This window comes from Chamaea fasciata, unplaced genomic scaffold (assembly GCF_029207755.1).
Source record: "Chamaea fasciata isolate MVZ Bird 193981 ecotype frontalis unplaced genomic scaffold, bChaFas1.0.hap1 SCAF_9, whole genome shotgun sequence".
Classification (NCBI taxonomy): domain Eukaryota; kingdom Metazoa; phylum Chordata; class Aves; order Passeriformes; family Sylviidae; genus Chamaea; species Chamaea fasciata.
In genome coordinates this window covers 9,667,254-9,691,032 of record NW_027094094.1, presented here as the reverse complement: position 1 = coordinate 9,691,032, position 23,779 = coordinate 9,667,254, and the positions used below count along the sequence as shown (strand labels likewise).

Below are 23,779 nucleotides of genomic sequence, written 5' to 3'. Positions count from 1 at the left end.
CTGGAAGGGAAAGGACAAGGCACTGCTTTATGATGGATGTTTTTAGACCAGGGCATTTTAAACAGTACATGCAATTTGCAGATCAGTATTTTGTAGTTGCTTGTCAGTTTGTTTTTAAGAACCGATTCAGCATCTTAGATATGGCAATGGCTAAAAATGAACATAAAAGATACCCAGTTATGACTGAAAATTTTGCACTGTGAAAGCAGGAGTTATTCCTGTGGTAACAAATATGGCCTGCAGAGCAACAGAATTTAGCTGAAAGCAAGATGTTGAAATCAAATTGTAGGCCAGTTTTTTTGCCAGTGTCCTTCACAGTGCCAATGGCCACCTGGAGTCCAGTATTTTGTGAACACGTGCATTCGGAGCCCATCTCAGTCGAGCAGGGAATCACTTTCCAAAAGTAGTTTTCCTGCCAACAGGGTTTGTTTGCTTGGTGATAAGAAACAATGGTCAACTCAGTTTGTTACTTGAGCATTTTAGTGACTGAGGAGTCTGGCATCCTGTACTAGATTAATTTTCTTAGCTACTCAAATGCCAGCTTGGCAGCCTATCTAGGAAGCTGATAGCGCTGGGACAGGCGTGATTGTGGAGGTTGTTTTCAACAGTTTCTAGTAAGTCTGTTTTTAAGACACCTCCTTCCTTTTTTTCCTTTGCTGAGGAAAAAAAAATCATAGTTACCACCTTCATGACTGGGAGGTCTGGATGAGAGAGAGGAGGGAGGCATGGGCATGCAGCTTAGTATCCTACTTTTCAAAGTGCCTTAAAAACAGGACTGGGTTTAGTTTTGAGTAAGGCTGGTATTTATTCACTAGAATGGTGTGGCTGTAGTTAAGAGGAGGGAAAAGCATTTCATAGAGGACCTATTTCCCCTTGGTTTTTTAGCAGAGAAACAAGAATAAAAAATGTGAATTTTCCAGTTACAGATGAGAGATCCAGTCTCTTCTGCTAAAGAAAGCATAGTTATACCCCATTTTTTGACCTTTTTGACCTCTGCGGTTGACATGTGCTCAAGCACCCATTCATTTCTCTCACAGGCCTTTCCAGTTGCCAGGAATAGGTAGGAAGCTGTTTGCCATCTGGGAAAAGCACCGTTGCACTTGCAATGGGACTGTGCTGAGTCAGTGCATTATCTTGGTGTCATTCCACGGGGCTGAAGAAGTCAGAACAAGACTGTCCTTGTGCCCAGGTCTCTAGCTGTGTCCCCATGGCATGAAGCTTCCCAGAGTCCTGAGACTTGGCCTTGGGATGAAACCCAGTGTTATTTGAAAAAGCTCAGCGTGGGATCTATGGAGAGGAGAACATACTCTAGGTTGCACATCCTTATTTTACTGATGTCACAAACAAGTTACTCTTGTGCACTGCAGAGAGCCTCACAACCACAAAACCAGCAATAATTTTATAAATGATAAGCTTGTTTTCTTCCTCCTGTTCCCAGATACTCCGAGTGCAGCAGACAGCAGAGATGTGCATTGCTGGAATCCAGAAGGTTTCGTAATTTGGCAACTGCTTGCTGAAAGCCCTGCAGATACAAAACAACACTTATTTCAAGTCTTGGGAAACATCTCCAACTAAGTAGAAGAAAAAAGCATTTAGGTGAAGCAATGTTGCCTGTCCCATTTGTTTATGAGACTTGGTTTTTGTCTTTATACATTTTAAATGCTTTTTATTTTCCTTCTGCTTTCTAAGCCTTTCAAGTTCATGTTTTCCATATGACAAGAAAGTCTGGAATCAAGTCCTTACTTTAAAAAGCAAAAATTTGATTCAGAGTCCTGTATAATCAAATAGCTCCAGATATGGGGTGTTTAAAAATAAAGCCACTTTGATGAGAACTACCCATATTGAAGGTGATTTTCTGTTCTGAGTTTAAGTAAATACTTTGTTGACAGTTTATGAAGCTTTTAACAGCACCTGATCTGTGTTTGCTTTCCACTTGGAGCTCTCTCTTTTTCCTTCTTTTCTAAAATTCTAGACCTTGTTTCACCTCCTTTTGTGCTGATGAGGTCAGAAATGTAGTGTGGCAGCATTTGGTGAAGGATGCATCCCAGTGCTTTCAGAAATACACCTGCAGATTTCATGCTGTTGTCCCCGAAGCTGCTGAGTGGTACCATGGGACACAGAGCCCAGCTTCAGAGACAAGAGGAGGAAGGTGGTTTGGGTTTACTGGGTGGGGTAAGGCAAGGAACAGAAAGCCTGGCGTGGCTCCCTCCGGGAATCCCAAATGCCTTCAGAGCCTGAAGCTTGATAGCTTGGTGTTTAACCCAGTCCTTGTTTTTGAAAGGGAGTTGACAGACAAATGATTTTTTTTTTTTCAGTTGAGCTTTCTGAATATATTTAAGTTTGTTGTTTGATGCAGTGAGATCTTCAAGCTGTATGCAAAGGCAAGGAGACGTGCCTGGAAATGCATTATCCAAGGGACACAAAAGCAGCTTTTTGACGGGCTGCTGCTCCTCCTGCTAACACCTGGTAAATGCAGAGACCTGGCTCCATGTAAGTCCCATTCTGGGCTCCTAAGCCAAATGCTCTACACTGGCATTTCTAGGAGGTTACTGCTCTTCTTGTGTGGTTTGACTCGCTTAAGTCTTTGGCCCTGTGCCCTGGAGTGCCAGCAGAGGCTTGCTGTAATTGCCCGTAAGTGCACCGTCTGTCAGATTATTGTTTAATTATTCCAGCTTCTCACCACCACACACTGCTCAGTGTCTCTCTTGCTATCTTTATTTAATTGAGTGGAAGAAATTCGAGACTTGTGCTTCTCTTACATCACTTTGTTTTTACCCATCCTCACCGCATCCTACCATGAAGTCCCACCTTTTGTCTGCAGAAGTCAGTCTTCTTTATAGAAAACAACTACTGTCAATATCTCAAGCATATGTTAGAAAGAGAATCAATATTTTAACACATGGTAAAGTCAAACCGTTAATCTCTCAGCACAGTCAAATGATTGTATTATTCTCCCTTGAAACACCGCTCCTCCCCCTGAGAAACAAGAGAGGGAAAGAAAACTCTTGGATAACCAAGCCCTTGTGCTCACAATGCAGGACTGTTCTTAGCCCTTTGCTCTGTGCTGCTCCTTCCTCTTCAAGATCTGTCTTTCCCTAGCCCATCCCTTTTCATCTGTTCCACAGTATTACTGGGATATCAGCTCTTTTCCTGAGATCGGCTTGTGATGACCAATTCCACTGCTTACCTGCTGCTCTTTCAAACATCTCTTGTGCTTCCTCCCATCCTTGCAGCCAGGCTCTTAATAATGTGTGTTGGAAAATCATCTTTCTGAGCTCTCTTCAACACTCTCCTTGTCTGTATGGCCTATAAAAAGCCTGGCAGCATTCTGACCGCTTTTCTTTTCTCATGCTCCCTGTGACTGTGACAAATGTGTGTCATTTTTCTGGTCTTACACTTGGCTTTCAGCCTCTGAATCAGAACACTCTTTTTGTACAGCCCCCCACACAAAGATCAAGGCTCCGGTGCACTACCACAATAATAATAAATTTTAGGGTAGCTGACACTCACTCTGCTCTGGTTCTCATGGCTCTGGGCAGAAGGAGTTTCATGATGTCCTTTTGGAAGATCTATCTGCACCTGAATGATTTAATTTTCAGGGTTTCATTTAGAAATCCTCAGCTGAAACCTTCCTTTATAGGTGTATTCCCCGTAATGCCTGGCTCCCTGACCAGTTTTTGGAGTTGTTCTTTTCACTTCCTGTAACTGAACTGTAGGATTACAAATTTCATACCGCTTTCTGATTTTATTTTTCATCCATCTCTTTTCTTCAGGAAGGAGCAATTTATGTAAAAATTTCAGTGTGGAATTGACTTTAGGCTTTATTGCTGTTTGTCACCCTTCAGGAAATACAACCCTGGCTCCAGCACTCAATCCCTGCTGGCACTTTGAAGAGGAAGAGAAAATAGCAGAGCTCCAGCTATTAAGGCCAACAGGCAAATATTTTATTCAAACTCAACTTCTTCCTGGGTCACTCCTAAAGAATATTCTTCTGATTGTCAGGATGCGAATGAGGGTTGTGTTTGCTTGTTTTCCTGGAGACTCTCCTATTCAGCTCATCTTCTTCCACATTTCAGGCAGCAGAGCTTGCAGCAGTGGCAATCTGTGATCCCGAGGAAAACTGCCTGTGCCTGTGGCCTGGGTTAACCTGCTGGCAGTGATACGTGCCTGGGCAGGGGCAGCTGTTTCACACAGCTCAGCATGGACGTGCTGCCACTCCCAGCCACTTTTAGGACACAGGTGAGTTGTTTACAGCAATCTCAAAAAAGCTTGTAATAAAGTTGTTCTGCCTTCCTGGAGCCACCACTCCCAGAGACCTTTCCCCTTTCTTGGTTACTGCAGGAGTCTCCTTCCTTCAGCCTCACACCTTTATCAGCTAAAAATGATACAGTTAAGGACTGGCTGTGGTCAGGCTCTGTCTCAGAAGGAGGGGCTACACTGCCAGTCTCTTGTGGCTGCTGAGAACGGGAAGATCAGAGAGGACAACAGGGAAGTGGAAGCCTGCTCCCTCTTTTATGTGGAATGGAGTCAGGATATGCCCTTGTATGAAGTTCAGCAGAGAAAAACTTGGGCTGCACTCGCATTCCTACCCACCGTGCCATTCCAGTCAGCCTGGTACTAATCTCCACGGATCTCTGAAGGCATGAAACAACATGCAGTGTAAATGAAATCCGAGCCACACCACACCACAGTACTGGTGCCAGCCAGTTTTAGAAGACTGCCATGAGAGCCAAGGGAAACAGGTACAATGGTAGAAGATGCCTTGTACCACCTGCAGGCACAGACCTACAGCACTGGAACAGCTCGTGAGGCGTGTGAAAAGCTGGTGAACCCAGGGCCACTTAGACTTGAATGCACTTTCCTGGGGAGGAAGTGGCTTTTCCCTTGGAAAGCTCAACTCCCCAGGGTCTGCATGAGGTCAATGGAAAAAGTGATTTCTTCAGAACATGATTCAGAGTGCCTAAGCACAGGGCTTATCTTATTGCCTACAGAGGAAGCTCAACCTCTGTAGATTTAAACTCACTTCTGAGAATACTCATCCCCTCTTGCCCCTTAGCTGTGGGAGTTATACTAGACCTGGATGTGGTTAGTCCTTGAAAGGCACACTACCTACTGAAATTCAGGTGCTGCAGACCAAGCTAAGAGAAGCTTGTCTACCAGAGAACAGGTATCCTGTTGGATCCTGCTTTGTCCTTTTGAGATATCCTGGGATGTCAGAAATGGATTTGCAAGTATCAGAAAAGAAAATTAAATCAAGAAAGGTTGGTTGCTTCATGGTTGTCCTGACTGGAGCTGGAATAATCAGCATCTGTTTCAGTTTAACTGGGTTTTCATTCTGGCCTTTCTCCCCTTTCAAAGTACAGGCAACTGAAGCCTTTAATTTGCCCTGTCTTTCACTGCAGAGAAAAATAGGAGTTTCTAACAGCTGTTACTATCCTGTCTAGAATAGCTACACTAAAAAAAATACAGTTTATTGTCTGTTGTGAATGAAAAAGCTCTTGCTTGTTTCTGTTGTTTATTGTGTTGACTTTGAAAGATAAATTGTTTGAACTGATTGACTCTCCATTTGTATAATTGAAGATTAGCTTGCTTGATAGCCTGCTGGATTTGCAGTTTTCCCTTGCATTAAACACACTAAAGAACTGCTGGCCTTGGGGCAGTTAGGACACAGCACATACAGGAGAAAGTTTGTGTGCATACCGGTAAATAAGAAATAACTTCATGCATGACATTCTGGATGTGTTGCTTCAGTGCTGATATGTCCTGTCTTTCCACCTGGAAGAACTCTTGTAAGACCTAGGGAGCCTGTTTAAAAAATTCCTAACAGACATGAATTGGTGGCTAAAGAATTGAAAGTAGAAGCTGGTGGGACCAGAACTAGTTTTTACAGAGTGCTTCTAACATCCTAAATCATGCTGCTTGGTTTTGAGAACATAGGTACTCTGTCCTTTTATCATACATTTGCTTTGTAAAAACAATTGGAGAAAAAAGCAAAAATAACTTCTTGCCACTCAAGTAAGCTGACCTGGCTCTGAATATACAAAAGGAAGTGACAGTAAAAATAGCAACATCTTACTGTACTGTAGTCCTTCAACAGAGAACCACATTTTGAGGTTCCCCTTCTTTGCATCCTTCTTTGTACTGCAAAGGCATCTTGCCCCAAGCAGAAGCTTTTGCTCTGGGGAGTCAGGGTCTGATTTCAATGGGACAGAGCTTGGTGTCAGTCACTGCACTATCAGCTTTCAGACATTGACAAGGGCTCTGACTTTGCATGTGCATCCTCCAGGTTTCGTTTCCTTCCTCTCTCCTCTTCTGCCAAGTGGTCCAGCCTTCCCAGTTTTTGTCTACTCATAATCAGGGCAGGGGAGCCAAGGTGCCATTAGAGGGGAAGACAAAAGAGAATGACAAAGGCATACACTGTTTCCATTATGGGTATGGTGCTCACAAAATTAGGTGGGGTTTGTTGTGCCATCAGCCTTCAAAACATGCTTCTCTCCCCCAGAATAACTAAACTCCTTGCAACCCTTGGCCAAGAGACTGAAGCCACAATTCTGTTAAACTGACAATTCAAGGGAAAGGAATAGGATATGACAGGAAGGTCTGGATAGATTGAGGTGTAGATGAGAGGAAGCTAAAACCTAGTATGAAATTTTGAGATTGGAGACATGATAGTGGGAGACTGAGATACAGAGAGAAAGAAACAACTGGGAACTAAAGTTTTATGTTGAGACTGGCAAGGAACTGGCAGACAGAAGACACAACAGAACTTCAGTACAAGGAAGAAGAAGGAAGAGAGTGGAAAGTCAGAGGGATAGGCAGTGACATGAAGAACCAGACAAGAGACTGGACTAGGACCTGGCATGGGGAACCAAAGTTGGAGGGCCTGTTGGAGATTAGGAAAGGAAGGACAGTGTGGGGAAGGAATGGGTGATCCAGGTCTGAGAGTGGAGGTTGGGCACAGGCAGCAGGGAGGGCACGGAGTAGCAGAGGAGAGCTGTGGGAAGCAGCCCCACACAGGGCAGAGCAGAGGGGTATGTGGGTGGAAAGGGCCACAACGGGCTGTGCTTGCTGGGACATCCTGACTTGCAGAGCTGGAAGCAGAACAGAGCTTCCCTGAGGCTGGTCTTCATGTTGGCTCAGCCAGCAAAGAATTTGCCTCTTGTGCTGTCTGCCCCAGCAGCAGAACAGAAACGACTGGAGCTGAGTGTCCTTGGCCGAGGCAGCAGCAGCTGCCTGCCTGGGGGAGGAGAGCAGGCTTTCGGGTACTTGGATGACAAAAATTCTACAGTTGGGAGGAGGTAGTGAAAAGGCCACATGACTGAGGGAGAAAGGGTCAATTCATTAGTCTGGCAGCCACTAAATGAAGAAAAAGGCAAGTGAGACTATATATAAGAGGTATCTGAATTCGGTCAAAGATGCTTCTGAAGTTGCTAGATTGATTTTGTGGTCGGCTTAAGCAAGCTTAACTAATTAATTGCTTTATTTTAGTTCATTGTGTAAGAGCTAGCTCCTAATAAATCACACTGTTTTGTAGAAACATGCTTGAAACAACTGTGTAAATACTAAATAGCCTTAGGAATGGTCTTATGAATCCACTGAATAATCCAAATTCCAACACTCATCCCCCTCTGCTGCTGGTCTGGATGGAGAATAACAGTCCAGCGCTGCTGCTTCTTTCTCAGTAAAAGGGGCAGAAGTCTGTGTTGGACACACAAGGGTGGGGACACACAGCTGATGGCCCATGGAGGTGCTGTGATGCTGTGTGATCCTGCCCCAACAGCTGTCATTTTCAGGCTCATAGGAAATGCTACAGGTGTTACAGGAACATTATGGATGTTGCAAAACCAAGCCTTTAAAAGTTAGGCAATGTCCAAACAAAATTGCCAGTGAAACCTTAATTCAGAACCATGTAGGTTATGAAATGCTCTTTAATTATATTTCTCCTCCTGCTCGTTTCAGTGTGGATGGCAATAATTCAAGGTCCATGCACAGTTTTCTGGGGCAACAAAGATAGAAGAGCCTCTGACTTGCTGTCTGTGGATTTATCTTCAGGAGAGATACTCAGTCACAGTACCACAGATTCAAAATTCAGGCCTGTCAGCATAGTCTCCTGGTCTTGAGAGACCCTTCACTAATAGTTGTAAGGATTGTGAACTCCTGTAGTCACCTTCTGCTCTGGGACAGGTCTGTGCCAATGAGATCTGGGGACAAACATTGCTGATGGAGACTGGGAGTAGGTTGGAGCTGAGCTTTCCAGCATCCAGTAGGAGGTTATAAAATTAACTACTCCATTTGGGCAGATTAAAAACAAATCTTTCATGCATGAATTCTGCTTTTGCAAAAATGTCTGTTAGTTCTGATTGTTGGCACAAGTATTACCATAGTATCAGTCTAATCTCATATAACATATTTAAGGATTTGCAGCAGAAGGGTGGAGTTACCAGTGTAAATTTCTTGGGTGATTTATCTCTTGTGACACTTGTCCTGCTCTGCTTTATATCAGCTTTTCAGAACAAATCAGGGTTTTCGAGTATAAAATAACATTTCTTTAGATTTTAAATAATATATTTTTTAAGCAAAGCAAGTAGAAACAGAAGTAGAATCTCTAACAGAACCAGAGTACACGTAGCACATATCCTCTGTAAATATCTCAATGCTAAGGCAACTGGGGCAGTGACACTTTGCACACAAAGGGCCTGAGAAATGTAAAGGTACACGGCCAACAAAACGTTCAGATCCTCCCAACAACACTCCAGTCTTTTAATGCAAATGACTGTGTTCAATTAAGTCACACAAGAAACATTCTTTTCAGGCTCAAAGCTCTCAAGGCAAAGTGTGTATTTCCACATCTTATAGAGGATCCTGCACTGTCCACAATGACGTTTTACTGATTAATAAAAGCAAATAAACATCCAGTCATTGTAAGAAATATTGTCACTAGGAAATTTCAACTGCTTTCTGTCTTGTGATCCAATATCCCAAAAATCCAGTTCTGCTTTTAATGCTGTCCAGCATTTATTAGTAAAAGCCCACATAACCACACTGAGCTGTCTGGTTTGCCAAAGACTCACACCAAGGCAATTGGCACAATTTTGGTATTTGATAATTGAATGTGAATAGCCTTGTTTCACTGAAACCAGCCCAGATGATTGCCAAAAGTTGTAAAAAATCTGATGGAAATAGCAGATACTCAGATTTGACTATCTGATGTAGGAAATGGCTCCCGAATTTACTCATGGTTTTGATTGTGCTGAAGTAGCTGCTGAACGTGACCTGTGGGACCAGTCCAGAGTAGCAAGTATCGAGATCAACTAGCACTCTTATTAATTTGAACGTATTTTAGAAATTATAAAGTCGAGATACTACTGCAGCGCAGAACCTAGGCTTGAAAGGGGAACTGATTGCAACCACCTGAGAACTTAGCATTAAAAAGCTCAACTTTTCTCAGCAAAATACTGAAAGATCTATTATAACGCGTCGTCAAAGAACTTGCTTTTAAAGCCCACCCTAAATGACAGGGCGACTGATGGCAGGCGCTCTGTGACACTTGAGTGTATTTGTCTACACAGAGGTGTGGTTGTCACCTTCTGCACGGGTGCTGCCCTTTCTTGCAGCTCCCACGTATGCCTTGCAAAGGCAGCTGGTTGGGCTTAGCCTGAGATATCTGCTGCGGAAAGACGAGTCAGCGCATCGGTCCGAGGTTACAGTAGTTGCCAGCTGGGGATGGTCCCGATTTTGTCGAACAAAGAGACATGGGAATGTCGCGGTCACCATGTCCGTTTCTTCGGCGGGGTCTCAGCAGCTAAAGGCGCCTTTGCAGCAAGAGCGGGAGGCACTGAGGAGAGCTGCTCCACACCAACCCATCGCACCAGAATTCCCGACCCGGAAAGCTGCTCCACACCAACCCATCGCACCAGAATTCCCGACCCCGGCTGCGCTGGGGGCAAACTCGCCGTGCAGCTGTTGCAATGTCAGGAAAACACTTCCTGGTTGTTGTAACACTTTAGTGAATTGCAGCGGGTCACCGACCGAGCTACGGGCTGCCCTCCTCACCCGGGACATCCCGGCAGCTCTGGCTCGACGGCAGCTTTCAGCGGGCTGTGCGGGGCCGGGGACGCACCCACGGGCCCCGCGATCCGCGCTGTGACAGCGCAGGGGAGCCCTGCCCGAGCCCCGGGGGGAGCCGGCCCGGCCTCCGGGACCGCCCGGCAAACACTACCCCGAGCACGGCTCCGCACGGCCCCGCTCCCGCCGTCGCCACGGGCAACGCGGCGCTTCCGCCGTAACCTGGAAGCGCTCGGTGTCGGCGCTCGGCGGGCCCGCCCCGAGCGCCGCGGGAGGGCCGTGGGCGGGCGGTCCCGTGACGGCTCGGTGCGCACAGACGGTGGCCGGCAGGGCAGGGCCGGGCGCGGAGCGGGTGCCGAGCGCGCCGCGGGAGGATGGCGGAGCCGCACGGTACGGGGCGGGCGGGCCGGGGGGGGGGGCTCGGCCGGGCGGCGGCTGACAGCGGGCGGCGGCCGGGGGCGGCGGGAGGCCGCGGGCACAAAGGCGGGGAGGGCCGGGGCGCAGGTGGGGGCGGCGGGGCGGCCGGCGGGGAGTCCGTGCCCGCCCCGGCGGGGCTGCCCCGCCCGGTCCGCGGCGCCCGGCGCAGGTGGGGCGGGCAGGGCCCGGCCGGGGGCGGCCATCGCCCCCGCGGGGCTCGGCCGAGGGGCTGCCGGGCGATGGCAGCGCCCGCCACAACAACAACAATAACAACAAAAAGAAAGGAGGAAGCTCCGTCTTACAGCCTCACCTCTCGTCCTCCCCGCCAGCTCTCGGTGCCGGGAGCTGGCACAGAGCAATCGAAGCGAGCTGGCGTGTGTGTAGTGGCAGAGGCGCTCGGGGTAATGATTGCCGGCGTGCGGGTAATGATTGCAGCCGCCTCTGCCCGTGTCAGTGCGGCCCCCCACCCTCTGGCACAGGCGTGAGGCTCTTTTCCTGTTTCACCCGATGTATTTATTGTGGCGGTTCTGATGGAGCCACAGAGGCAGAACCTCCTTTCAAAAGTCGTCGCCTTCCTGTCTAGCCAGGTGATTTTCCCGGTATTTAAAACAGAGAGGTGTGACAGCCTCCCGCGTATATTTGTGGCTGTAAAAGGCGTCTTCGCCGAGTTGTTGGTGTCTTTCTCTAGGAAATGCTTCAAAAGCTGTAGTAACCTTAGTAAGGTGAACGGCCGCCTTGACTAAAATTGCGGCTGGGCGTGAACTGCACGGCAATTCAGCAGAACTGAAGTTTGGTGAAACTGTGTTGCTGCTTCACTTGTCCCTCCTATTTAGAAGCAGGCGTGGACATGGAATAAAAAAGTCTCAGTGCGTGCGAAAAGAATTGCGAAGTGCTGAAATAGTCCTGGTAATTTTTAAGTTGTGTTTTTGAGATGGGACTGTGGAAGCATTGAGTTCTGCACATGTGCAGACTTCTGAGGTAGAATATTCATGATCAAGGAGTTGTAATTGTGTGTACTGTCGCTGCAGCAGTACTTGGTGGGGTTTTTTTTTGGACTACCAGAATAGAAATTAAGATGGTTTTAGTAATTACCTTCAGGGTCTTAATTTTCTACTGCTTCTTGTCTGCATGTTTGACTTTATACATTGTTCTTTTTACCTTCTAAACTGTGTGTGTTGGTTTGTTTTTTTTTTTTTTTAATCACTAGTCGTTATGATATGCTTCTATTTATAAAATCAAGGGCTTAAAGTAGGTGGTGGTCAAATTAAATCACACTTATTTACAGCCATATTTCAGACATATGTTGTATGGTGATCTTGATATAAACCTAGTCTGGTTTTGGGAAAGATTTACAGTATCTTATGAATTTATTATTACACTACTGTGCATACATTTTAATTTTAGTAACATCCTTATCATCTTAATTCCCCTTGAACATTTTGGATTTCATGATTTTGTTTTTCTATGTAGCTGTTCTTTGCTCTGGGTGAGTAAAATAGGAGATTATTTTGCTAATTTGAAGCTGCATTCCTTTAATTTTAGGCCGTTTGTCAGCCATCAGCATTTCTGTGCATGTGGCAAGGCAAAGCATGTATGTTAGGCAAAACTAATTTTATATGTAACCTCGTAATACACAAAGATGATTCCAGACAAAGCTCTCCTTGTGTCCACAGCTTTCCTTTGAGGAATACTGAGTGATCCTCAAGGAGGATGCTGTCGTCTTCCACGTCCCTCTATCTCCTCTTTCTAGAAACAATCCCCAGCATTTTTTGTTTGTGGTGATGGCAAGGGAGGGTCGGTGAACAGTTCTGGTTGCGAATAGCTGCTGCTCCCGGTGGAGTTTTTCCTTTCCAGCGTGGTGTATCTGTAAGGCAGGAGGTGCTGGGAGGGGCGTTCCTTTGTTATGTTGACACTTAAATCGCACTGACGGGTGTATTCTCCTCCAGGAATTTTGTATGATTGAAGGGATTCCTTCGGACAAGGATTATTTTCTCCAGCTGTCTTCCTGTGCTGTTAGCCTATGTGCAGAAATTAATTGCTCGGAAGATCACTGCTGTGCGTGCGCCTTGTAGGAGACCTTTGGATTGATTGTGACTTGGCTGTGGCTTTCTAGAAAAGCGTGTTTCTGCTGGAGCAGCGTGTGTGGCAGTCCTGGCTTGTCACCGTGCGAGCTGGCAGCTGCCGACCTGTGTCGAGCTCCCGTGAACTAGGTGGATGTAGGTGCTTGCATGTGGGCACGGTGCTCATGCGTTGTAATTGAATTAGGGCCGTCAAAGCATCTTCTGCATGTTTGAAATGAGGGATCACATTCTGCGATCCCTTCTTGACCAGGCTGAGGAAGCCCAGTAAACAACAAAGCTCTGTTTTGGGAGGCTTTAGTATTGTAGCAAGGAAATAAAACTGCCTTGAAAGACCTCAGTGGTTCCAAAATACCACTGTGGTCAATTTGGGTGGGTGCTAGGAAGGAGCTGTGTCTCTCTGGGAGCAAGTTCTCCTTCGTGTCTGAGGAAAGACGAAAACTTCTGTGCGCAGGAGGGGAAGGCAGCGTTGTCCCTTCCCACGTCCCACCGCAGCCCCTGGCGTGGCTGTCCCTGATGCCCACCTTGCCCCTGCTCTCCCCAGCGCTTGGGTTTGGGGTGTCTGTGCTGTTCCTGGGTGCAGGAAAAGCTGGTGCCATGTCCTCACGTCCAGCCCGCCATACCCTCCCATTCAGCGTGGCCAGTGGCATTTCCAACTCAGAACGCTTTGAGGCTCGTTGCTTTTGATTTTATTTTTCAGTGGATGCTCTTTTAATTGAAGCGAGGCTTGCTTTCTGCTCGGTCGTGGTAATACCTTGTATTTATTTTTACTGCATGCAACTGCATCTCAGAGGAGATATTTCTGCCTCTCTCTTTTTGGTGGGTTTGTTGTGTGTGAGAAGGCTGGGAAGGATGCAGTAGTGAAGATTAAAAAGCCAGTTACAACTGATTGTACCGATAAAAAGAACTCTCGTTTTCGTGGAAACTCTATTGGCTGACATAGTCTAGTCTGTTTGATACAGTGGTCTTGCTGAGCTACAAAATGTAACAGGTTGTTATAATAAGCAAGATAATCTTTGCAGTATTAGCCATTAACCTTAATTTGCTTGTTTTTTGCTGCATTGCTTTGCCTTGACTCTGTTGCAAAATACACATCACGTACTATTCTAAATCTGGGAATTCTCCAACATCAAATTTGATTCAATAAAGGCATTTCCCGGTCTCTGGATGAGAAGGGAATTTTAATTACTAAGATTTTTTTCCCACCGTTAACCTCCAGGTAATGTATCTTTTGTAGAGAAAATATGGACAGCTTATAATTTCTTTAAAAGTAGTAAGTTTCTGCCGTGTAGTGATTTTAGACTGGTTTAAGATTGTCGCAATTTATGAAGTCCTTTATCTGTAATGCTCTAGAAGAGAAATGAGAGAACAGAGCCCATCACATAATTGCAGACATGCTGACTGGTGTGAGGCTATAGTAAGAGGCTGTGAATTGGTGTAGATAAATAATAGGATGCAAGGTCAAAGAACTTTATAAAACAATCTGGCTTGTCTGTATACTTGGTTCTTTTAGTATTGTTTTACCATTAAGGTGTATGTGGTGAAAAAAGAAATACTTGAGTCTGTGGGTTTGCTTTTGCTTTCTCTACAGAAGCGTAGTCTCTTCTCTGAGTGGATGTGCGTTAGATCCTGGTTTGCATGCTTGCCTCCCTTTCTGTCTCAACCAGTGCTGGAGAGTTTTTTTTTTTTCTTTTTTTTTTTGCCACAGGAAAGTATGTACCCGTTTTTTATTATTATTTTTTTTAGCCTAGTTGAAAGTTTGCTGCAGTGTGTTAGTGGTGTTGGGTTTTGCCGAGAGGAGCAGCCCTGGGGACCGAGCTGTGCTCCAGCCCAGTTGCTGTCTTGAGAAACAGGAGGCTGGTGCTCGCATTAAATTGGCTGTAGCTTGCTCTCACCTTTGCTGTGCTAATCCTCTGCGCGCTTTTGTGCCCAAGGACGCTTCATATTCTAAGTAAGACCAAGAGGTACGGTGTGATCCTGCAGGCAGTATTTCCATGGAGCCCTGTTGATCCCGTAGATATTGTATCCGGTTCAGTGGACCTGCCTACCCTGTGGTCGGAGGCTTTTTGTTATGCATGCGTCCTAATTGTTCTTTCTCTCGGCATTGTGCGCAGACTGAAGGGGCTGTGCACCAATGCAAATAGCCTTTCTAATACCTTCTGCATTTGCATTATAATGGCTGCATAAATATTGCAGCACATCTCAATTCACTCACTGCTTTGACTGCTAGGCTTTAAAATAGCTTCTTTCTGTAGCACAGATCTTGTTCGTGGTTGGTATTGCTTTGGAGAGCGGTTCTGAAGTGCATCCTTATTAAATAGTGAGGCTTGTTTATAATGAGGTGCAATTTTAACTTAGCCATGTTCTAGTCTCCCACTCCTTTCAGCCCACAGGTTGATACATGCACTTGGAGGCAAAAAAAATTCAAGCTTGAGCAGTTTTTCACCAACTATTTCTAAACTAACTATATTTGGGGTTGCAAAACATGTTTGCTTGAGATTTTCTTTTGCGTTAATTCCAGGAATCCTATGGATGTCTGTGAGAATATTTTTTTGCATAAGGAATGTGAAACATTGTGCCACCGTTGTTTTGGTGCTGAAACATTTGTTGACTTATCGAAAGTGTGGATACAGGGATGTGACTAAAAGCAGACACTCTTTTTGGGAACTGGTGGCAGATTGCCATCACCTATCTGTCAAAAGTTTTCTTACAGAGTTGTTAAACAGAACAGTGATTAGTATCACATACTTGAATCTTAGTGATTAATAGATGCATAGAGACTTTTTAATATCATCAGAGAATGCCAGTTTTTCTTGTGGCTATAGACTTGTTATTAATGTAATGTGTCAAATTTTGAGAAAGATAGTACATGAAACTATTATTTATATTTTTAGCCAATCCATTTTAATCCTATGGTTCACTCTGTCTTACGTGGTTTAAGTGTATGAAAACTGCAGCAAGAAAGGTATGTTAGGGGTTTTTTTAAATATATCTGATGTTAGTAGCTTGTCACTCTTCCACTTGTTTGCTCGTATTAAAGCTGGATGAATTATTCAGGTTAAGGACATGCAGAATGAGCTTGTTGTAAGAATTAAAATTACAAAAACTTTTCTGAAACAGCAAGTAGTAGTATTGCAGGAATCCTAAATTTACTTAGGGCTTCTGTATGATGATTGATGAATCACTTACATATGAAGTATTCTGCATAGTGCTGCAAACAACATATGTATTACTATAATACATACTTTTAACACTTATCCTGTCAAAAAATTGTCTATTAGAAGTTTAGAATAACTATTTATAGTGATGGGCATGAAGGTGCAAGGTTAAATAAAGTTATGTGAAAGCATAAAAATAATCTTGAAACCCCAATAGGTGTGAACACTAAGCTGTAGTGTGTCTATATTTCACATACAGATACATATGGATTTTAATTATCTGTTAGATATTACAGATAATGTTGGTTTAGTACATCAAAAAATATGGCAAAACCACTTCAGGATTTGCTGTTGTATTTAGATCTGTGTTTTCAGTGTCTCCATCTTAAGGGGAATTAGTATTAAATCAAAAACTGAAGAGTTGTTTCATGACAGTTTGAATGGTCAGAACAATTAATTGGTCTGGCATGTTGTCTTGACTGGGAAGAAAAGTAAGTATATTTATGACTTTTATGAAGAAATACCTGACTGGCAGCCAAAACAACCGGAGCCTGATATTTGTCTGTAGCCGAGGCGCAGCAATGATCATGGGGAGTCAGACTTCTCTCTTTTCCTTTTCCTTTCTCATGCCTGTGCCCCAGCCATTTAAATCTTGGCAAATAGGGTATTTTGCTTTCTCTTTGTTATGAGACTGTCTTGTGACTGCCAGTAGTGGTAGTCTGTGTAATTGTTGCATGTGAACTGTCCAGTCTCCTATACAATAAGATTTCTGATTGTTGTATTTTTTTTTTTTTTGATGCTGAAAGTTATAATCTGTTTTGTAATACATAGCATTAATCCTGATTATTGAGAACTGCCTTGGGTGGAAATAACTCCTGTTGTGTCAAAATGCTTAGAGCAAAAAAAGAACTCTTTTTTACTGTTTCTTAACTGTTGCATAGATTTTTATTTTTTAAACAAAACAAAGCTATTCAGTGTGTCACAACTGAAAGTTTATATTGCACAGTAGTGAAGGTTGTAGTAAATCTGTAGATAATTAGCTAAAGCTCTGTGTACAGTTGCAGCTGCAGGTGCTGAGTAAAGTGCATTGTGCCATGGAAAGGTTGAGACTTTTAGCTTCAGTCTTATTGTTTTGTTTGTGTTAGACCTAATCTCGCATCATTCCATCCTCATTAAAAACGAACCGCCTTGTAATCTCCCTCAATGCTTCTCTCCCAACTCAACACCCCCCCTCAATCAACCTGCAGCTGTCCAAGGCAAAGAAATAATTGAGCGATCGTTATTCTCTTCATTAGATGAGAAGCTGTGTTTCTGAAATTGTGGTGTTAGAGTTTTGTGCTCTGTTGTATTCCCCTTCCCCCTCCGCTGCAGAAAAGCAGAACTGTGCATTTCTTTTAATTCCAAGGGATAACTGCACAGCCAGGAGTCTTTTGCAGATTGCTGCAAATCCCAACTCCTATTTAGGAGCGTGTAGTTACGCGGAGTCACTGTGTGTAGCAGAGGGAAAATGACTTCACTAGCAAACTGTGGATCTCCTGGAGGCATCAGGTGGCTTAATATGTAAACAAAAGTCCACTGCAGTGGAAAAATAGATCTTTATATAAAGAAATAGTGCAAAAAAGTGACCTCCTAAACAAGGAAGTGAGGGGCTAACAGAGAATTCATCTGTGTAGTCCTGCAAAATGCTGATCGTAGCAGAATATGAAAGATTTACCATGAAAACCCATTTTGCTGTTGCTTCTGATGTAGCACTTAGAGTACATGACTTTCAAAAATGGTTCATGTAGAGAAATGATTGTACAGTTAAAGGGTCTAAAGCCAAGAATATATAATATGCATAATTTGAAGTGATTTACACAAGTTTCTTATTGAAGGGCTGTATGGGTTAAATGGAGCCTCAGCTCAGATGTTCTTGTTAATATGTTAAATCTGTGACAATTACTTTTCTAATAGTTCTTCAAGTCTAATGGCTATTGTTCAGCACTTACAAAATCAAAAATATTACTTATTAAAGAGAATTTTATAATACTGGCAGTTGCATAAGCTTTATTGAGTTTAGAATTCTAGATTTCATGAAACGGGAAATTCGTATTCGTAAATAGCACAAGTGAATACCTGGGAGCTTGTTTTTGTGCAGCAGATTTTGTTTTGGTATGTCTGTCCAGGTCTTTTGAACTCTGACAGTGTGCAGATGATCACAGATTTCAGGTAATCATATTTGTTTTTCATGGTGGGCTACATATTTGCTTTCTGGAATACTCAAAAAAATTGTTTGGCAGCTTGCTTTTTAGCATATTGTGTGTGGCAGGCCTAGCTAGGAGAGAACAAAAGTTCAAATATTATACCTATGAGTTGTAATTCAGAATTTAAATATAACAAGATGGATTTTTTTTCCCCTGTGATTTCATCCGTAAATTTATTTTCTGTGTTTTAGGTCATCATTTTTACAGTAGTAATTTCTCTTTTCCCCATAAGAAATCTTCAGATAAGTGTTGGTAGTTGTTTCTTGCATTTAGACTGTATCTTGTCTTGTCTTTTAAAACTTACCTCTTTGCAGTGCAGCTCTTAGGAGAAGCCCTAAGTCATACCCAGATATCGAGGTTTCATTTACATGCTCTCACTGTAGTATCATGTTTTCTTCTTCTAAACCGAGATGCTGTTTATTGAACCAATTAGCTGCTGGGTGCAAGCCAGAACTTTCTCCTGAAATCAGAATTAATGAATAAACAAATTCCACTGGAAGGATTCCTGTTCTCACCAGGCAGTGGCAGTTAACGCATGACAAGGACGCGGTTCGTGCCCTGTTGCCTCAGTGCCTGTGTGTGTCTGGGTCTGTGCTCAGCCCTGCCAAAATCCGTGGGGTAAACTTCTGAGTATAGATCACAACGTTCACATCACATATTTGATGGTATGTCTGTCTTGGGCTGTTTTTGAAACCATTCCAGCTCTTCTGTAGTCAGCAGATGGGATGCATACGCCTTCATTAACAAGCAGTTAACTCCGCTGGTAGGACTGAATTTTCATCACGCTCCGGGTCTCTGACTTGGCTCTTTCTGCATTCCAGCTCCCACTGTTTGTTCTGCTGTCTCTAAGAAGAAATCGACAGGAGCGTTACATGCTCCTGCCCTCCTGTGGTAAGGAAAACCCAAATGTTTTTCTCAAAATCAGGTTGTGTAAAAATAAAAGAGAGACAGAGGAGAACAAGGAACTAGTTTTTCTCTTCTGGAGCAGCTGCTCACATCTCAAGATGTGCATTTGCCTTTGGTGAAGTGTTCTGCTTCAGAAGCCCTGAGAAAATCAGTTATTTCTGAATTTGCTGTTGCAGCATCAAAAAGACCTTGTAGCCTTTTATAGTCTTGAATAAACTTTCATGCTTTTATATGTGATGTTCACTCTCCCTTTTGCATTAGAGAAATTAAGGCACAAATTACGGGGGAGATTTTTACCAGCAGCAGTGGCAGTGAGACAGCTCTGCCTTCCCTCTTGTGTGCCAGTGAAATCCAGTCCTAGGACGTGGTTTGGAGACACCAGGCTCACTGTGCTTGTGGAACAGAGGTGGATCCCAACCCCAAATTCCTCACTCCTCACGGCCAAGTGGAAAGTGTGCAAATGGGCACAAAACCATGGCTGCAGTGAGATCTCTGTTGGCTGTGGGGACCACGGGGAATACTGTGTTGCATCTTTGAATGGTAACAAGTAGTCATCTGACCTGAAAGGATCCTGAAATGGTTGTAGTCTGTATGTGACCTCGTTTTTCTAATGATTCTCTGTATTAATAATACTAAAAGAAAGGTGCTCTCAACTTCAAAGCTTGTGGTGTATATAAACTATGGACATACACCCTCAGTCTTGGTAGGCAAATCTTTGTGTTGCTCTCAACCTGTAAAGTCTTGGAATGAGAAATCTGTGTTTGTCACAGCTTTCAGTCCTGTGATTTTCAATGTCTGCTAAAACTGGTTTGTTTTGTATTTTCCACTTAAACCTGCTTTATGTTAGCAGGGAGACTTTCACAGTTTGCACGCTGTTATTTCTTTGGGCCAGCTTGCTGTCTGTCTTTCAGAAGCATTTAATATGAGCTGATCAGTTGTATACCATGGTAATCAAAGTATGCTTGAGAGCTGATTCTACTGATTTTTCTCATTGCTTTGTACTTTTACAACATGATTTTTGCTCCTTCTTCATCTTTGAAGCTACATAATTAATAGTTGAAATACCTTCCGACAAAAAGAAACAGTCCAGAACAAATTTTTTTAAATCTTGGCTGTAAATGCCTTATTTTGTGACACAGAAACAAGTTGATGCAAGGCAAAAGGGTGTACAGAGCATGAAAGCTACTCATTGCTACTGCTTGTCTGTGTTCCCTTATCCTCAGGTAACATGAGGTATCCTGCCTCCACTCATCTTAATGCACGCATTCAGGTATGTGTGCATGCTTGAGCTTTTTCCAAGTAACTGGTATGCTTCCATCATTGAATTACTCTGTTTGCTAGTCTAGAGTTATAAAGTTTTCTAATAAAAGTAGGGGGAGAGAGCATGGAAAGTTTGTACGTGAGTGCCACTTTCAGATTGCTTTATCGAAATAGAAATTCAGAATGATTTGAACTTTCTCGTGCACTTTTCCAGTGATAGAACAATGACTTGTATGGCATGTGAGCAAAAAGAGCAAAAAGTTCTGCTTGGGTTGTATGTGTGGCTGTAAAAGCTCATGGACTGAATTTCAAGTTGTCCAGGTGCATAATGTAAAATTACTCCTGAGACTCTAAATCCCTTCCAAGAGTAAGTTGTCTTTCCTGTCTAAGCAACTTTATCAAGTAGTGGAGAGTGAGATGGGCAAGAGCTCTGGATATATCTTAGTTATGATTTTTATGTAAATTCAGTGTTGTATAGCCTGGTTTATAACTAAAGGAGGCTAGGAACTAAGGAACTAACTAACAAGTTTTCTCTTGTGGGGTTCCACTCTGATGGATCTTCCATAAGTACTTCAGGTGTGTGTATATATTCATCCACTACAAATGTGCTGCTCTTCAGTTACCAAAAGTAAATGGGCAGAACATGATTAATAGAATAGAATAGAATTAATTATGCTGAAAATAATCTTTTCACCAGTTTTTGATCACTTTTCAGGTACTCTGTTGGAACCCTGGTCAAAATAAAGTTTTTATTGATGTATTATAGAGATGATTAGTCCAGAATCACAGCGTTTAAGATTCATTTGGATTCTCATTTTCCTTGCTGCCAAAACTCTTAATTACCAGCTAGTAAGCACTTTAAGTTTTCTTGTCAGGGAGATGTGGGAGGCTGGTTGTACAGCCTTTTTTCTGACCTCCTGTGATCATGGGCACCTTTCATCCAAGGCTACTCTTTGGTTTTGATTATTGGTATCGTTATTAATGTGCAGCTTTTACCACTGCCTAGTGCTTGCAGCCAAATGTAAATAAAATATCCCAGCTTGAATAGCAGTGTCAGGAAAGCTTGAACAGGTGATCACAGAGCATAGTAATTAGCCAGTGCAAGGAAGTGGTTCTTTTAGGTCAAGCTTTTCATTTGCCTTTAAGTGTCACTTTTCAGTATGAGGTGCTGTGATATGCTGACATAGTTGTTATTATACCATTATATATATATATATATACACACACACATACAGAGGTGGGAGAATGACTTTGCACTTTGTGAAGTTTACCAAACTCACTTGTGGATCCCTCCCAACTTTATATTTGGGCACTTCTGGTGGCAGCTAGTGGTGCTTGATTTAAGTAATGTGGCTTTTATGCAAACCTCCTAATATTTAAAACAGTATCTAGAAATAAGAAATAGCAAAATGAGAGCTCCTGATGATAATACAGATGAGGAAGAAATTTTAATTGGAACAGATAGTATTTTTTCAGCCTAATTTGGATTTGCTTTATCTCCCTTTTTTGTTTTACATTCAGTCTTTTGTATCTCTGTTAGTAACTTCATTTATTGTATATGCAGGCATGACTAATATGTTGGAGCATGCAGGGCAGCATGGCTTGGAAGCAGTCCACAGGCCAGACCTGCCTTGCAGTGATTTGCTTCCTTTTTCTAAAGGACAAGTGGGAGGGCTATTTGGGCGATAAATACTTGAATATTGAATTTTTTCTCGGATAGCACTTTGTAGTCCCACCTAGACATAATGGTAGCACAGCTGAAGGATGGAGGACATAGACAGTTTTCCAGCAGATTCCTGCAGTTATGTGTGTGTTTATAAATATGAGAAGAACTGGACCCATAGAAGCATCCCTTGAAGATAGCACGATCTTCTGGAGAGAGATGAAGTGCTCCCGAATCAAAGTAATAATTTATTGATAAATGCTAGGAGTAGGAGCGAGATGGTGCTATGTAAGATCATGCTGTAATGCAGCCCACAGTGATGAGTCTGAGTGTTGGCAGGGATCATCTGGTCTGGATTTAGTGGTAGTGTTATTTGCTCTGTAAAATAAGCTAAAAGTTGCTTGTGAGAAAAATGAGCAGTGAAATAGTATCGTCTGCACTGATCTGACATGAGGAGTTTAGGAGTTAGAGGACAACACACAGTGTGTCAAAAACAGAGGCTGTGGTTAAAACCTTTTTCTCTCAGTCATGTTTCCAACTGGTCCCACAAGCACAGATCAAATTTAGCCTTAAAATGCAAGAGTAATTTAAAATTAAAATTTCCATCTTTTCATCATGTCTGAATTTGATCCCCATAGGATTCTGATGTAATATAAAGTGATTTTATGTATATATTAATTTTTAAAAAAATTGATAATTCATGTTTATAGCATTTAAGTGTGCTTTAATACTAAGCCAGTACTGACAGTTGTCAGACTAATTATGCTACTCTGTAAGAATTACAGAAGGTTTTGGTTTGGTAGGAGTTTGTGCAGTACACACAGTGATATTCAGCTTTTCAGATTGCAACTTCTCCACCTCCTGTTCGAAGAATTATTGTCAGAGAATGTAAGAAGGGGAGGAAGGAGGAATTGTGGGGGAGAGAAGCTGCCCCTGTTTGCACAACCGTATGTCCAAGAACCACAGGAGCTGGGGGCTGGTGGGGAGGAGGTTTCCTCAGACACGTGCTGATCCTTTAGCCCCCAGATAGGAATATAAGGCTGGATGTAACTGGACTGTTTGTTGCCTTGCAGCAAAGGGAGGGATGGAGGAATAGCTCTGGCATGTTGTGCCTTGCTGGGAGGGTGGCTCTTGGCCATGCCCTGTTGGAGGGATTGCAGCAGTTCAGGTCCTGCTCCACACATCCTACTTAGCCCGTTCTGATGTCCTGCCTGTCTGTCTGCTACTGCTCTTTGGTTATTCCTGTACGTTGGCAGAGTACCTTGCAACCTGTACTCCTGTCTCACTTCAGGTACGTGCTGGTGGTTTTCATCCCTCTTTTACCCATAGCGATGTTTGCTTTCTTTTTCTCATCCTTTGTTTTCCATGGAAGTGTCATTCCTGTGATTTTTTTCTGCTTTCCTCACTCTTCTGAGAATGGTTGAGTAAAAAAGGAACAGGCAGGTAGCAAGTATTAGTTAAAATTAGTTTATCAGCTTCTTTGTTAAACCGATTTTTATTTGTGTTTAGAGTTTCAGGTACAGTGTTTCAGTTTCTTCTTATTCTTTCAGTTCAGGAGCTCTGTTCTCACATCCTCAGATATTTTCCCAGTATTCTCATACTGTTCATCTATATATATATATAGTACCCTCATTTTGAACATATTGTTCTGGAGCATATTGTCATACTAAAATTTGTTCAGTCCTTCAAGTCAATTTGTGATGCTGTGTATTTTTTCTGAGTGCTATCTGCATATGTCTAATATTTCTTGGATTACACGTGGTTTGAAAAGGACTCACTGTCTTTTAATCTGAGTTGATTCAATCTGTGCAACTCATTGAATGTCACTTAGGTGGTTGAAATAGCCCTCTCCTGCCCTGTGCATTAGTGCAAGAATTACTGCTCCATCACTTTGTTGAGCTGTTTGTTGGGAGGTTGGGTCAGGGTCACTCTTCAAAGAGCTGAGAGCACCCTCACCTCTGTGCAGGTCAGAGAGGAGCAGATGTGGGC

The 23,779-nt window shown here is 43.2% G+C and overlaps 1 protein-coding gene across 2 annotated transcripts in view; it reads left to right on the top strand.

The window, feature by feature from the left end:
- The first annotated feature begins 10,368 nt into the window (after nucleotides 1-10,368).
- SHOC2 (SHOC2 leucine rich repeat scaffold protein) overlaps nucleotides 10,369-23,779 on the top strand; it is a 59,960-nt gene continuing 46,549 nt past the window's right edge. The window contains exon 1 of one of the 2 annotated variants that reach the window (XM_066190932.1): nucleotides 10,369-10,455. The gene's annotated coding sequence lies outside the window, so the exon portion shown is untranslated. Of the gene's footprint in view, nucleotides 10,456-11,004; nucleotides 11,070-23,779 lie in introns of those variants that run through there. The other variant, XM_066190933.1, reaches the window with a different exon arrangement.